The 14,155-nt window shown below is 33.3% G+C and overlaps 1 protein-coding gene across 1 annotated transcript in view; it reads right to left on the bottom strand.

Moving 5' to 3' along the window:
- DPYD (dihydropyrimidine dehydrogenase) overlaps positions 1-14,155 on the bottom strand; it is an 821,342-nt gene that overhangs the window by 581,629 nt on the left and 225,558 nt on the right. The window lies entirely within an intron of this gene.

Genomic DNA, 14,155 nt, shown 5'->3' with positions numbered 1-14,155 from the left:
TTTCCCTACTCCAGCCCTGGTCCAAGTTAAATGCTCCTCCTCTAAGCTCCTGTATCATACTGTGTATGCTATCGATGAAACCATTTACCACATGTGCCACGCTTCCATGTTAGCGGAACATTAGTTCTTGAGTCATAGAATATGTCATATATAAAAACACACACATATAACTTATTAACTATTTGTTTTAAATATTTTTAGAAACATGTTACCATTGTATAACCAGCAGTGAGCGCTAACCTGGCACATAGACATTCAGTAGATAATTTATGACATCTGCTTCTGGTATGATAGATTAGCTTTTGAAGAATAACATTTCAAAAATATGTTGGAAGCACTGGAGAGCCTCTGAAGTAAGCCTGACTAGAGGAGCCAAGATCTCAGAAAAAAGGGAACAGCAGAGAAGTGAGGTGACAGTTTAGGAGTTACTTTTACCCTGAGGGAATTCGCCACTTCTTAGCAGAGTGAGGAATCTTGTAGATAGATGACCAGGGCTCAGAAGAGACAGAAAGAGAGATTTTAGCTAATTTTCTAGGACTAGAGAGACACAGTGTTCATAAACAAAACAGATCTCTATAAAGCAGAAGGGAGCTTTCTGCACTCTGAGAGGCCAGAAGAAACAAATGGAGTACAGGAGTAACTAAAGAAGAAAAAGTCCTAGTAAACACCTTAGCATACAGCTGAAACTTCTGGAGGGCTGTACTCTGCAAGTGGGGCAAACCAGAGGAAGACATGTAACCCAGCCTGATTTAGATGAAGGTGATAAGGTCTCACTCCTGTCTACCTCCCAAATGATAGGGTGAACCTTCCGTGGAGGATAATAAGTCAACTGCAACATCTACAAATCTTCATATACGAGGCCTGGCTTTTGATCAAAAAAGCCCAGGCCTCTCATTAACTAAGAACTAAGAACTGCCAATGACTCAGAAAACATAAAGATATGCATACATAATCCAGTAAGTGTAGTTATCAAAGATAGACTTAGAATAACTATAATGAACATGTTCAAAAAATACATAAGAATGTGAACTTCACCAGGAAACTTGAATTTGTTTAAAAAAAAAGAAATTTTAGAAAAGAAAAAAATTCAAAATTAAAATTGAAAACTAAATAAATGTACTTAACAGTAATTTGAACAGGTGAGCAAAAATGGACTCATAACCTGAAGATGAGTCAATGTTTTGTTCTGTTATTTGTAAATTATTATTGCACTGGATTTTCCCCCTTAGTTTTATAGTAGGGTGCATCAACCTTGGTAGTTTCTGATAAACTGAACATTTGAATGAAATTTTGTAAACTTCATCACAAACACAACATGTTTAGAGGTCTGGCTTTAAAATTATGTTCTTGGGGTTCAGTCATGACCTCCATCATTCTCACGGTGTACAGTACTGAATAAGTGTTTTAACATCTCCATGCTTCAGTCTCCTCAAACTGTAAAGTGGGGTTAATAATATCTATCTCATAGGGCTAATATGAGGATTAAATGAGTTAATACATGTAAACCTAATCTGAGGGTTTCTCTGAATGCCAGGGCACAGTAGAATTGTACCACATAGTAGGCATCCAGCAAGATTTTGATGAATTTCAAAATTCCTGAACTCCAGTGATAGTTACTCATTTCAACAAATGAGTAACACATGCAGTTCTTCCTCAGTGATACAAAAGGATGGTTATTTATAGGTTATTTGTAAGTGAATAATCTTGAGGAACATTTTAAATAGATTTCCTTGTATAATCGCCCTGTGATTTCTGACTTTTCACTCATCTGGAAAGTGCATTTCTTTCATCACTCCATATTGACTTTACTAGCATTTTCCCCATAATTTTCATATTATTTTGAGGCAAGGGAGAAATTATCCTGATTTTAAAAATGCAAAGACTGAGACACAGAGAGGGGCCACGTAATATTCCCCCAAGCCTCTTCACGTTCTGGAGACAGAAACAGTATAATTTTCTAATAATTATGCAGTGCTCTCTAAATGGAAAAGGACATCACATGGTAAATGCAAAGATATTTACTGATTCTAATTTGAGAGTATCCTTTTTCTCATTTAAATATTTCTTACTTTCTAAAATGGTAATTAATGGAAATAAACACGAATATTTGGTAGCTATATTTCTTCCTCAATTACTCTACTTGTTCTTATAAACCAAGCAATAGCAACTATAAATTATAGGGGAATCATGACAAAGTTTTCTTGGATATTTCAGAATATCTCCACTAGTTGAAGGATATATTGTAAAAGGTTAGTTGTATTCAACATATCCCATAAGAGTTTTATATTTTTGCAAGTATTTAACTTGATTTTATTATAGAAAAAAACATAATTTCTGGTCATTTCTATAGAGATACTATTTCATCAGTGTGGGTCTAAGAGGAATCTTAATAAAAATAATACATTGGTTTTCATTTTGCTGGTTTCAGTTTCTTTGAGTTAATTAATTAGCAATATGACAGTCTGGTTACCTTTTGAATGCTTAAATGGAGAGAGATTGTTATTTGTGCATCCAAAGTAAGTTACCTCAAATTACATGCCTTCTAGGAGATGCTTCTATGTAATTTTCTTTGTAACTTGCTTCCTTTTGTGAAAGAAGTCAAAGGAAGTACTGAGTACATACTATTCACCGCACTTATCCTTAGAAAAGAAATATTCTTGGGCTGTCTGACAGTTTCTTCACCACAATTAAACAAGGGACACCAAAAGTGGGAACTGTGTTTCAAACACATCAGAAATAAGGAAAACTTCATGCTATGGCAAATTTTTAGTTATCAAAATTATTAATGCATTAGTGATTCTTAAAAAATGTTCTTTCATTATTTTCTTATTATTAAAATAGACATTATTGTGAGACATCGCTGGCATGGTAAAAATACTGTGTAATTTGAAACCAGAATATTCTGTTCCACTAAATTTCCACCTTAATTTGGTAAATATCTTTATGTGCCCTCTATACTAGTATGAATAAGACAAACACAGACCTTCCAGTAAGTAGTTCCCTGGGTAACAGGGTACTCATATGTCTTAAATATAGAAAAATTATTACAATGCAATCTGTCCATGTGTAGGGTTCATTTTTATACATGGTGCTGTTGGAGCTGGTGAGAAAGAAATGTTATCCCAGAAGGGAAGAAAGATAACGCCTTAGCCAAATCTTAAAAAAATGACACATGTTATTGTGGAGAGAATTTCACCTCTCTAAATGTCAGCTCTAAAATTAAGAGAGTAATAATTACTTCAACAATTTATTGTGAAGATTGAATAAATCAATGATGATAACCTCCCGGGATTAATGCTTTCTCTTTATAAGGCACTCACGTAGGTGCTTAACATTTATATCTCCAGCCCTAAAAATCTTTAAAGTTAGGTATCATTGCTCATTTTAAAGACAGCAGAACTGATTCCTAACTTATTATTCTACATTATAGTTCATATTTTTATTATGATTAAACTATATGTTCTATTTGTGATTTAAGGCTACAACTGAATTGAATAGTTAAGTTGACAAAATACAATTAGAAAACATAGGTGTGTGTACTTTGGTTATGAGCAACTTTACTGATCCAAAATCATATGTAGGTTCAAACTAATCAGTGCAAGCACTCATTTGCCTTCAGAATTTGCTCATGCTGTTCTCTGTGCCTTGAATTCTCACCCACTCCCAACTTTACCATACTTGATGAACACCTTTCAGGATTCGGTTTAAATTTCACTTTCTCAACTCAACTTCCCCTCCCTGCTAGACTATCTGTTAGGGTTCCTAGCTACTGGCTCCCACAGTATTGTCTGACTGTCCCCTCTCCGCACTTCATTGTAATTTGCTTGCTTTATTGTCTTTCTCACTAGGCAATAAGCTCCCTGAGGGCTAGTATCAGTCCTATGTTGTCCATCACTGTATCCTTAGCACCCAGACACTGCCTAGTACCTAGTTAGTCACTCAAATATGTGTTCAATGCTGGAGCTGGAACATAAAGCTGCCGGGGGTCAGGCAATCCATGCTACAGCTTGCTGGGGACAAAAGGAGAGCAGGGAGGCAACAGAGAGTGATGGAGACATGGTAGACTGGAGAGATCATTCCCCCGAACTATCAGCTTCAACTGATTTTTAATATGATTTTTCTAGAAACAGCAGTAATGGTTAACTACTTATAAACAGGTCAATAAAATAATAAAAGAGCAGTAATCAGAAGGCAGCCATAATTGAAATGTACTGGTTGTTATGTGATACGCCAGATAATCATTTACTAAACTATTTTCAAAGAGCCAGGTTTTCTTTGTAGATCATCATTATTTTTGCTCTCATTTTCTATTTCATTATTTTTCTATTATTTTCAGTTTCTTCTACTTTTTCCGCATTTACCACCAACACATCCCTCCTCCACCTGTTTCCTTTCTCTCTAGCTTCTTGAAATGAAACCTGCTTACTTATATATAATCTTTATCTCTTCTGCTATATACACTTAACACAATAAATTTTCATGTAAAAATGGCTTTGGCTACATTTTACAGGTTGTCAATGGAAACTGTGTCATTCAGGTCTAAATATTTTATAACTTCTATTGTGATAACCTCTTTAAACCATGAGCTATTTACAAATGTGTGCTTTAAATTTGTTGCTATTACCTTCATTTTGACAATACTTTTATTTTTGATTTCTAATTTACTTGTGTTGCAGAAAAATGCAGTCTGTATGTATTTATTTGGAAACAATATATACATATATGTCCACACACATATATATCTATATGTACTCACTCTATATTAGTTGGGTACAGGAACCTTTCTGCATTTATTAAATCAATCTAATAAACTTTATTCAAAAAAATCTTACAAATTTTGAGTAAGGCCATATTGTAATGTATATGTAAGTTTATGAATTTTATACTTTTAAGACATTTATTCTTCTTTTTCATTAATTGTTTTTCTCTTTATTTTTATTAGTACACTTTCCGTAAAATTCCACTTTTGTTACATATGAATATGACTACATTAACTTTTTTATGGTTACTATCTTGCAAGGTATTTCTTTTTCAACCACCTTATTTTCAAGTTATCTGATAAGGTCTTTCTTTTTTAAACATCATATAGCTGTTTGGAGTACTTATTTTTAATCCATAATAAAGTCACTTATGTTTTAATAAGTAAACTTAATAAATATAAGTTATTATGATTAATTATATATTTGTATGTATTTCTACTATCTGCTCTGTGTTTACTGTTTACCATATTTTGTATTTCCTTCTCTCTCTAATTTTTTATTTTTCCTTTCCTGTCTCTCACTGGATTAAGTTTTCTACCCACCCACCCCTCTTTGATTCTATGATTTCTTAGAAGTTACAGGTGGTATTTCTATAGTTTTTGTGATTACCTTTTAATTTTTAACATAGATATTTCAATGTTTTTAAAACATTGAAGAGAGATATCAAGTATCTCTCTCCTCCCAACACAAAAGGCCCTTACCACCCTTAACTGTGCTCTACCACACCCACCTCAAACACCTTCCTTGTCAATTTTATATAAAATTTTATCTCTATCTTTTTTAACACCCCAAAATGAGTTGTTATCATTACCTTACAGTCAATAGTTAATTTTATTTACCACCATATTTTTCTGGTTTATTTGCTCACCATCATTTCTTACATCTCTCTTTCATTCCAAGTTTGTCTCAGTCATGCTGAAGAATAACTTTTAGCAGCTCTTATAACAAGGTGAGTAATAAGTCACCTTAGATTTTAAATGCTTAAAATACCTTTACTCATGCTTGTATTGTTAAGGGAGAAATACACCTCTTTATCTTAGTTCTTTATAAAAAGTGTTCTTGGCTTCTAACATCTATGGATGCTGATGAGAAGTCTGGGGTCAGTCTAAATGTTGTTTGGTTTTAAAGTAATCTGTTTTCTCTTTTTCTGGAAGCTGCTTCTTTTGAGATCTTTGGTATTTCACACTATTATAATCATGTGTCTAATAGAGGAGCTTACATCTTTCCTTTCTTTTGGAAAATTCTCTACCATATCTGCCTTAAGGCTGCTCTTTACCTTCTATTCCATTTCTAAATTTAACTTTTTACTGGTATTTTTACTACAGTGAATATTTCCAATCAACTATTTGTCATACCAAATTCATTGTTTTTTTTCATAATTTTACCTTGTTTTTATGGATATTATTTTCTGTCTATTTATTTTAAAGGCCTGATTATGGTAGTATTTGGTTTCATTAGGACAAAATCATCTATAGGTTGAGTCTTTTGATTATCACTGGCAGCATTAGCTTTTTTAATGTGGCTTTGGACTTTTTGTTTCAGACTTATTCTGAGACAAAGTTTTCTGTCTTTGCACTTACCCTCTTGCTTCTTATGTACAGTACACGATGGCCTCCACCCAGCATCACTCCTCTCCCTCCATCCTACTGCAGAACCAGGTCTCTAACTGGAAGCCCAGGGCTCCAGTCCCCAGGTGATATTTAGAGATAACACAGAAGCAAGTTACTGGGCCACTAGGCACATGCCCAAAACACTGGGGCACAGCTCTCATTGCTTATCTGCGTAGCTTCATGTAAGCCCTAGCCCTGCACCTATTTTTTAAAAACTTTCTACCAGGGTTAGGTAAATCCAGTCCTCTACTATGCATAATGTTTTTGGTACTTATTATCCCACACCAGTCAAACTCCCCAGCAGCCCCTGATTGTTTGCTTATGCAGAGCCTAGCAGACAGTGGCCCAAGTCCCCTGTTTACTGTTGAATATTTCTATACCATTTCTGGCCCCAAAAGGTATTTATCTTCCTTTTTAGTTCAGCTATTAACTTTTCTTGTGTGCTTATTATATTTCATTTATAGTTATGCTTTGGAGCAAATGGATATTTAAATTTTAACTCCCAGCATAATGGCTCTTATAAGTGATTCATGCTGATACACTATTACTGCTTTGTACTACTTTATACTACTACTCATTAAATATATTTGCAAAAAAATACATATTTTTAAGTTGTTAAGATTCAAATGAATGAAAGTCCATCCTTCTACACTGTAAGGTGTCCACAAGAGTATATATATTTGAACTTATAAAAAACAAATTCAAAAAACATTAATAGCAAATCTTAATAACCATGTGATTTCGGTAAATTTCAATGTTATTGCCCTAAATCTCTGAATGTATTTTTATGTGTTAAAACTCCATATACTAATATGTAGTTTTAAGACAAACTAAAATGTTGTGATGAAAATCATCCAACAATTTATCCATCCTGCAGGTTTAATTATTCATCCTTGTGCCAGCACTGAGTATTTTTTTAAAATTTTTATTGGAGTATAGTTGCTTTACAATGTTGTGTTAGTTTTTACTGTACAGCAAAGTGAATCAGCTATATGTATACATATATCCTCTCTTTTTTGGATTTCCTTCCCATTTAGGTCACCACAGAGCACTGTGTAGAGTTCCTGTGCTATACAGTAGGTTCTCATTAGTTATCTATTTTATACATAGTATCAAGAGTGTATATATGTCAATTCCAATCTCCAAATTCATCTCACCCCCCAACCCTGCACTGAGTATGTTTAATAGATTTCTAAAGATTTTTGGAAAAGAATGTCAAATATTTACCGATATCTTTATCAAGACATTATTCCTTTCTATTAATCATTGCATTAAGACCAAAAGGAGAGACACAAATGAAGCCTGTACAGGCATTACTTGTGTTTGCAACCCCAAGATTTGATTTTATTTATACAAACTATTGATTTTATTACTCTTTAATGCATATCTTTCATGTACTTCTTATTTCTCTCAGAAATACTTTTTTTCTTTTCTAAGAACAGTATTCACAAACTATTGATAACACTTTTTTCAAATAGGAGTAGTATGGAGAAATTTTATTCAAAGATGATACAAGTTTGGGACAATAAGGCAAGTGTGAGACATCAAATCTAACAACTATTCGCTAATCCATATTCTATTTATAGATGAACTGCAAAAGGCATTAGCCATAAATATTGGTTATTATCCATAAATAGTGGTTATCATCCATTATCATGGTAATATATCTTAGATTATACACATGAACTAGCAGATCTTATTGACCAGTTTCCCAAACTGTATCATAAATGTGTTAGACTCATTCTTAAATGTATTTATAGACCAGTTATCACAAAATGAGGCTTAGGTTTTCCTAATTAATATAAAACTTTAGGTAAAAGCTTAAACTTCAGGGCTCTCAATTGCATGGGTCCCTTCCAAGGCCCTGCATTTAAATTTGTAGCAGTACTTTTCTGTAATTCTTCAAAGAAGGAACCCAAAGTTTATCATCTCAGTCCCCATGAAACCTGAATACTGGCTGTATAATAATCCTTCAATGGCAAGAAGAAAAGAAAAAACAAAAGCTTATTGGTAACAGATATAAATAAAGAAAATGACTAAGCCATATGTGTTGGTCTTACACAACCTATTTTAATATAGTTGCTTCATGTCTAACAGAAAATGAGGTACAGTGACCTCAGTTTGTGAGTTGTAAGGTACAGTGACGGAGGTATTTGTGGCTGAGTCAACAAGGTGTAACACTGTGAGCTTGCAGCCAGAAAACCTAAGTTTACATTGACTTTGTATCAGTGACTTATAACATTAGGCGGGACAAGTGACAGTTTGTGAAATAATGGGAATTAGATGCTTTGTACTCTGGATCTGCCCTTTATTACATGTGAACTTGTGTAAGTCTCTTGTTACTCATACAAAAAAATGAGGGTGATAACATTTACCTAGAGGGTTATTTTGAGTATCAGTCAAGTTCTAAGTAAAGTACCTAACACTGTCCAGGGCAAAAGAAGTTTGTTTAACAAACTATGATTTTCTAATCATTTTGATCCTTGGTTTCCTCATGCCCCAAATGGGAAAAACATTGGCTAGTTTACATGTCTTAATGGTTGTTTTTCAACATTTTAAAGTGAGATATTACAAAAAAGCATTGAAGTGCTATGCAAGTATGGAGTATTATGATGCTACATTTTCCCCGTACCTCATCCTATCCTTTGTACTAAGGTCTAATCACCTCCAAAACCAAATATCAAAAATTAATGAAGATTAGAGAGGTGAGACAGCAGACACAAGAAGAACTACAATCCTTCAGCCTGTGGAACAAAAACCACATTCACAGAAAGACAGAAAAGATGAAAAGGCAGAGGGCTAAGTACCAGATGAAGGAACCAGATAAAACCCCAGAAAAACAACTAAATGAAGTGGAGATAGGCAACCTTCCAGAAAAACAATTCAGAATAATGATAGTGAAGATGATCCAGGACCTCGGAAAAAGAATGGAGTCAAAGATCAAGAAGATGCAAGAAATGTTTCACAAAGACCTAGAAGAGTTAAAGAACAAACAGAGATGAACAACACAATAACTGAAATGAAAACTACACTAGAAGGAATCAATAGCAGAATAACTGAGGCAGAAGAACGGATAAGTGACCTGTAAGACAGAATGGTGGAATTCACTGCTGTGGAACAGAATAAAGAAAAAAGAATGAAAAGAAATGAAGACAGCCTAAGAGACCTCTGGGACAACATTAAACGCAACAACATTCGCATTATAGGGGTCCCAGAAGGAGAAGAGAGAGAGAAAGGACCAGAGAAAATATTTGAAGAGATTATAGTTGAAAACTTCCCTAACATGGGAAAGGAAATAGCCACCCAAGTCCAGGAAGTGCAGAGAGTCCCATACAGGATAAACCCAAGGAGAAACATGCTGAGACACATAGTAATCAAATTGGCAAAAACTAAAGACAAAGAAAAAGTATTGAAAGCAGCAAGGGAAAAACGACAAATAACATACAAGGGAACTCCCATAAAGTTAACAGCTGATTTCTCAGCAGAAACTCTACAAGCAGAAGGGAGTGGCATAATATACTTAAAGTGATGAAAGGGAAGAACCTACAACCAAGATTACTCTACCCAGCAAGGATCTCATTCAGATTCAATGGAGAAATCAAAAGCTTTACAGACAAGCAAAAGCTAAGAGAATTCAGCACCACCAAACCAGCTCTACAACAAATACTAAAGGAACTTCTCTAACTGGGAAACACAAGAGAAGAAAAGGATTTACAAAAACAAACCCAAAACAATTAAGAAAATGGTCATAGGAACATACATATCAATAATTACCTTAAACGTGAATGGATTAAATGCTCCAACCAAAAGGCACAGGCTTGCTGAATGGATACAAAAACAAGACCCATATATGTGCTGTCTACAAGAGACCCACTTCAAAACTAGGGACACATAACAGACTGAAAGTGAGGGGATGGAAAAAGATATTCCATGCAAATGGAAATCAAAAGAAAGCTGGAGTAGAATACTCATATCAGATAAAATAGACTTTAAAATAAAGAATGTTACAAGAGACAAGGAAGGACACTACATAATGATCAAGGGATCAATCCAAGAAGAAGATAAAACAATTATAAATATATATGCACCGAACATACGAGTACCTCAATACATAAGGCAACTGCTAACAGATATAAAAGAGGAAATCGACAGTAACAATAATAGTGGGGGACTTCAACACCTCACGTACACCAATGGACAGATCATCCAAAATGAAAATAAATGAGGAAACAGAAGCTTTAAATGACATGACAGACCAGGTAGATTTAATTGATATTTATAGGACATTCCATCCAAAAACAGCAGATTACACTTTCTTCTCAAGTGTGCACAGAATAGTCTCCAAGATAGATCATATCTTGGGTCACAAATCAAGCCTCAGTAAATTTAAGAAAATTGAAATCATATCAAGCATCTTTTCTGACCACAATGCTATGAGATTAGAAATCAATTACAGGGGAAGAAACGTAAAAAACACAAACACATGGAGGCTAAATGTTACTAAATAACCAAGAGATCACTGAAGAAATCAAAGAGGAAATCAAAATATACCTAGAGACAAACGACAATGGAGACACAACGACCCAAAACCTATGGGATGCAGCAAAAGCAGTTCTAAGAGGGAAGTTTATAGCTATACAAGCCTACCTCAAGAAACAAGAAAAATCTCAAATAAACCATTTAACAAAAAATAATAATAATAATAATGAAGGTTGGATTATTAGTCCAAGGATGCTAATGTAAATGCATATGCCTTATTAAGTTTCTTATGAAATTTCATGAAATTATGAAATTTCATTGTTGGTTTGTATTATTTTCTTAGGACATGTAGTATGTAGAAGCAGCCTACAACAACACTTAATTCTAATCAATGTTCAATCAATGTTTGTTTGATTAACTGAATCCTTACCTAGTGGGAGCTTAATACACTGGGTGTTTATACAAGCCAGTTTTCTTGGTATAGTCCTGGTTTTTTTCTGTTACCCTGAATTAATTATTAATAGTGCTCTCATTCACTCTCCAAAGTATCTCAGTCATTTGTTTTATTAATTGATTTATAAAGCAATCGACATAACACACAGAGTATATCCAATCTCACATTTCAGTTTATGTACTTTTTCCTAATAATTGATTTTAATATGAGGACTGCACCTAAATTTTTTATTCGTCTCTACTTATCTATTTGATAGATAGGATGCATCACAAAAAAACATTATTTGAAAGAGGACATGCAATACTCTATTATTTATTAGTGTATGTGTGTCTATATTCTACTCCAATATACCTGTAGAAGGCAAAAGTTTAAGGCTTTCAGTGACTCCATGTTCAAGATGAAGATATGGTAGAAATAATATTTGTCCTATTAAAATAATCACTAACTCAAGTAATCACGTTCCTTCTTCACAATTCTTTAAAGTATTTATTGCAGCATTTAACAAAATATAAATATTGATGTCATTTAAGTAATTTTACTAGGTTACTTAATGTAGCCTCATAATATCTGGCTGCTTGAATCATATCAGTGTATTTTTTTATTATATTATAAGCACTGGTCAATTTGATTTCAACTGTGCCTACTCAATAAAACATAGAAATAAACACAAATAGTATATGATGGTATATAAATAGTATGTGATGGTATATAAATAGTATATGATGGTGGGCTAAGAACTGGGTATTACAAATGAGAGGTGATATAAAAAACCTGCTGAGAGATACAATTAGAGAAAAATCTAAAGAGTAATTCTGTTCTCAGTGAGTCAATTCATTTAGTCTGGAATTCCATTTGTCAGTTCCATTCTTAACTGAAAATATGAAAAGGAAACTAAAAGTACAGTGTCAAGAAGTATATGCCACACAAAACAGTATATTTAATGGGTATTAAAATAATCTCATAAAACATTTACTGGGAAAAACAGATACTGTTTTTAGATACCAATTTCATAATCTAATGTATTCCTAAAAATTCATAATTGAGGCAGCAATCTTAAGTACTAATCCTCTGAACCTCATTCACTTTAAGATTTAGAGTCAAACTTTAAAACCTTGGACTTTCAATATTAATTTTTCTAAATTGTCTCTAAAACTCTTTAACATCAGTAAAAGGGAAGTGATTTGACATGCAGCTAATTATCTACTTATAGTTGTTTTTCAAACTTTAGAAATGAGTAGAAAGATACATTCTTATTTCTTTATCCTTTTGCAACAATTCATTAGTTAAATTTGAGAGGTAATGAGAGTCTAGTTGGTTTATTAAATGTGATAAATATATGATTCCTTAAAAATTCAACTAGATGATCAAACACATTTTAAAATAAAATTTTCAAGTGTTACATTTGTGTAGAGAAATTTTTAAGACCCTGATGAAATTGATAAGAAAATCCACAGCAAACTATTATTTCCAAAATTGTTTTATTGAAGCACTATTATTATACCTAACTGAACTAGGAAAAACTGCCTCCAAGAGAGATTTGGAATCACCCTGTAGCCTGTCTGTCCCACAAGCACACAAAAGTGTATGAAGCAAGGTCACTGCAGATGTGAGGACAGCAAAGGACTGACAATACAGGACAAAAAGAAAGTAGCTGAGTAGCTGGTCTCCTGATTCTCCTCATGCTATCCTTTGTGTGATTTATTCCTTTTCTACCACAGTCCCTCCAAATCATATGCCCATGTTCAAATGGAAAGGTGTAAGGTATGGTTTTTGGTGTAAGGTTGGAAAGGTGTAAGGTTTTTCCTATAACTTATAAGTTATAGGAAAAACAATTTTGAAAAATATCATACTATTTTACTCTGCTTTCCTAACCTTTGCTTAATTTGGCTGAAAAATAGATTTATATTTCTTTAAAGGTCAAAAATCAATCATTGTTTTATCAAACAACCAAAACCATCATGTTCCACTTTGACTTAAGTATTCACATCAATTGTTTAGTAGTTTGAAAGAATAATAGTATTTTGTATAGTTATTTATAATTTAATAATTTAATATTTTTATTTTAATATTATTTAAAATATTTATACTTTTTCTTTTCACTGGAAGTCAATTAGTTCATTGTATTTTGCTTAGTTTTTTAATTGAAGTATAGTTGATTTAGTGTTAGTTTCAGGTATACAGCATAGTGATTCAGTATTTTGCAGATTATACTCCATTTTAGGTTATTACAAGATAATGAGTGTAATTCTCTGTGCTATATAGTATATCCTTGCTGCTTATCTATTTTATACATGGTAGTTTGTATCTGTTAATTCCATACCCCTAATTTGTCCACCCCATTCCCTCTCTCCTTTGGTAACCACAAGTTCGTTTTCTATATCTGTGAGTCTGTTTCTGCTTACCTTCACAACTATGACAGTTGGGTAAATTTAAGTAAACAACCCTTTCACAGAACTCTCTAAAATAACTTGCCCTAAGTAGTCAACTTAAAAAAAAAAAATGAATGGAAAGCTTTTCTATATAGTTCCACTGGGAGATTTTTATTTATGATTTAATAGATATATTTGAAGCCACAGTAATACAAAGTAAAAATGGAACGTAATAAGATACATTCCTATCTAAATTCCATGAGTCACTTAAAATAATTTTAATGCCATTCTAATCTATGCTATGTCTTAAATAAACAGTCTGCTTTGGAGAGCAGTGGTAGTAACCTCATTAAAACCAAGTGAGAGTTCTCAGAGGAATGGTGTTTCCCTTTTTCTCCCTCTGTTTCCTCTCCTCTCCTCTCCTCTCCCTCCCTCCCTCTCTCTCTCTCTCTCTCTCTCTCTCTCTTTCTCTCTCTCTCTCTC

This window comes from Lipotes vexillifer, unplaced genomic scaffold (genome assembly GCF_000442215.2).
Source record: "Lipotes vexillifer unplaced genomic scaffold, Lipotes_vexillifer_v1.1 scaffold826, whole genome shotgun sequence".
NCBI lineage: Eukaryota > Metazoa > Chordata > Mammalia > Artiodactyla > Lipotidae > Lipotes > Lipotes vexillifer.
Note: the sequence above shows the minus strand (reverse complement) of the source record. Positions and strands in the feature narration are given on the sequence as shown.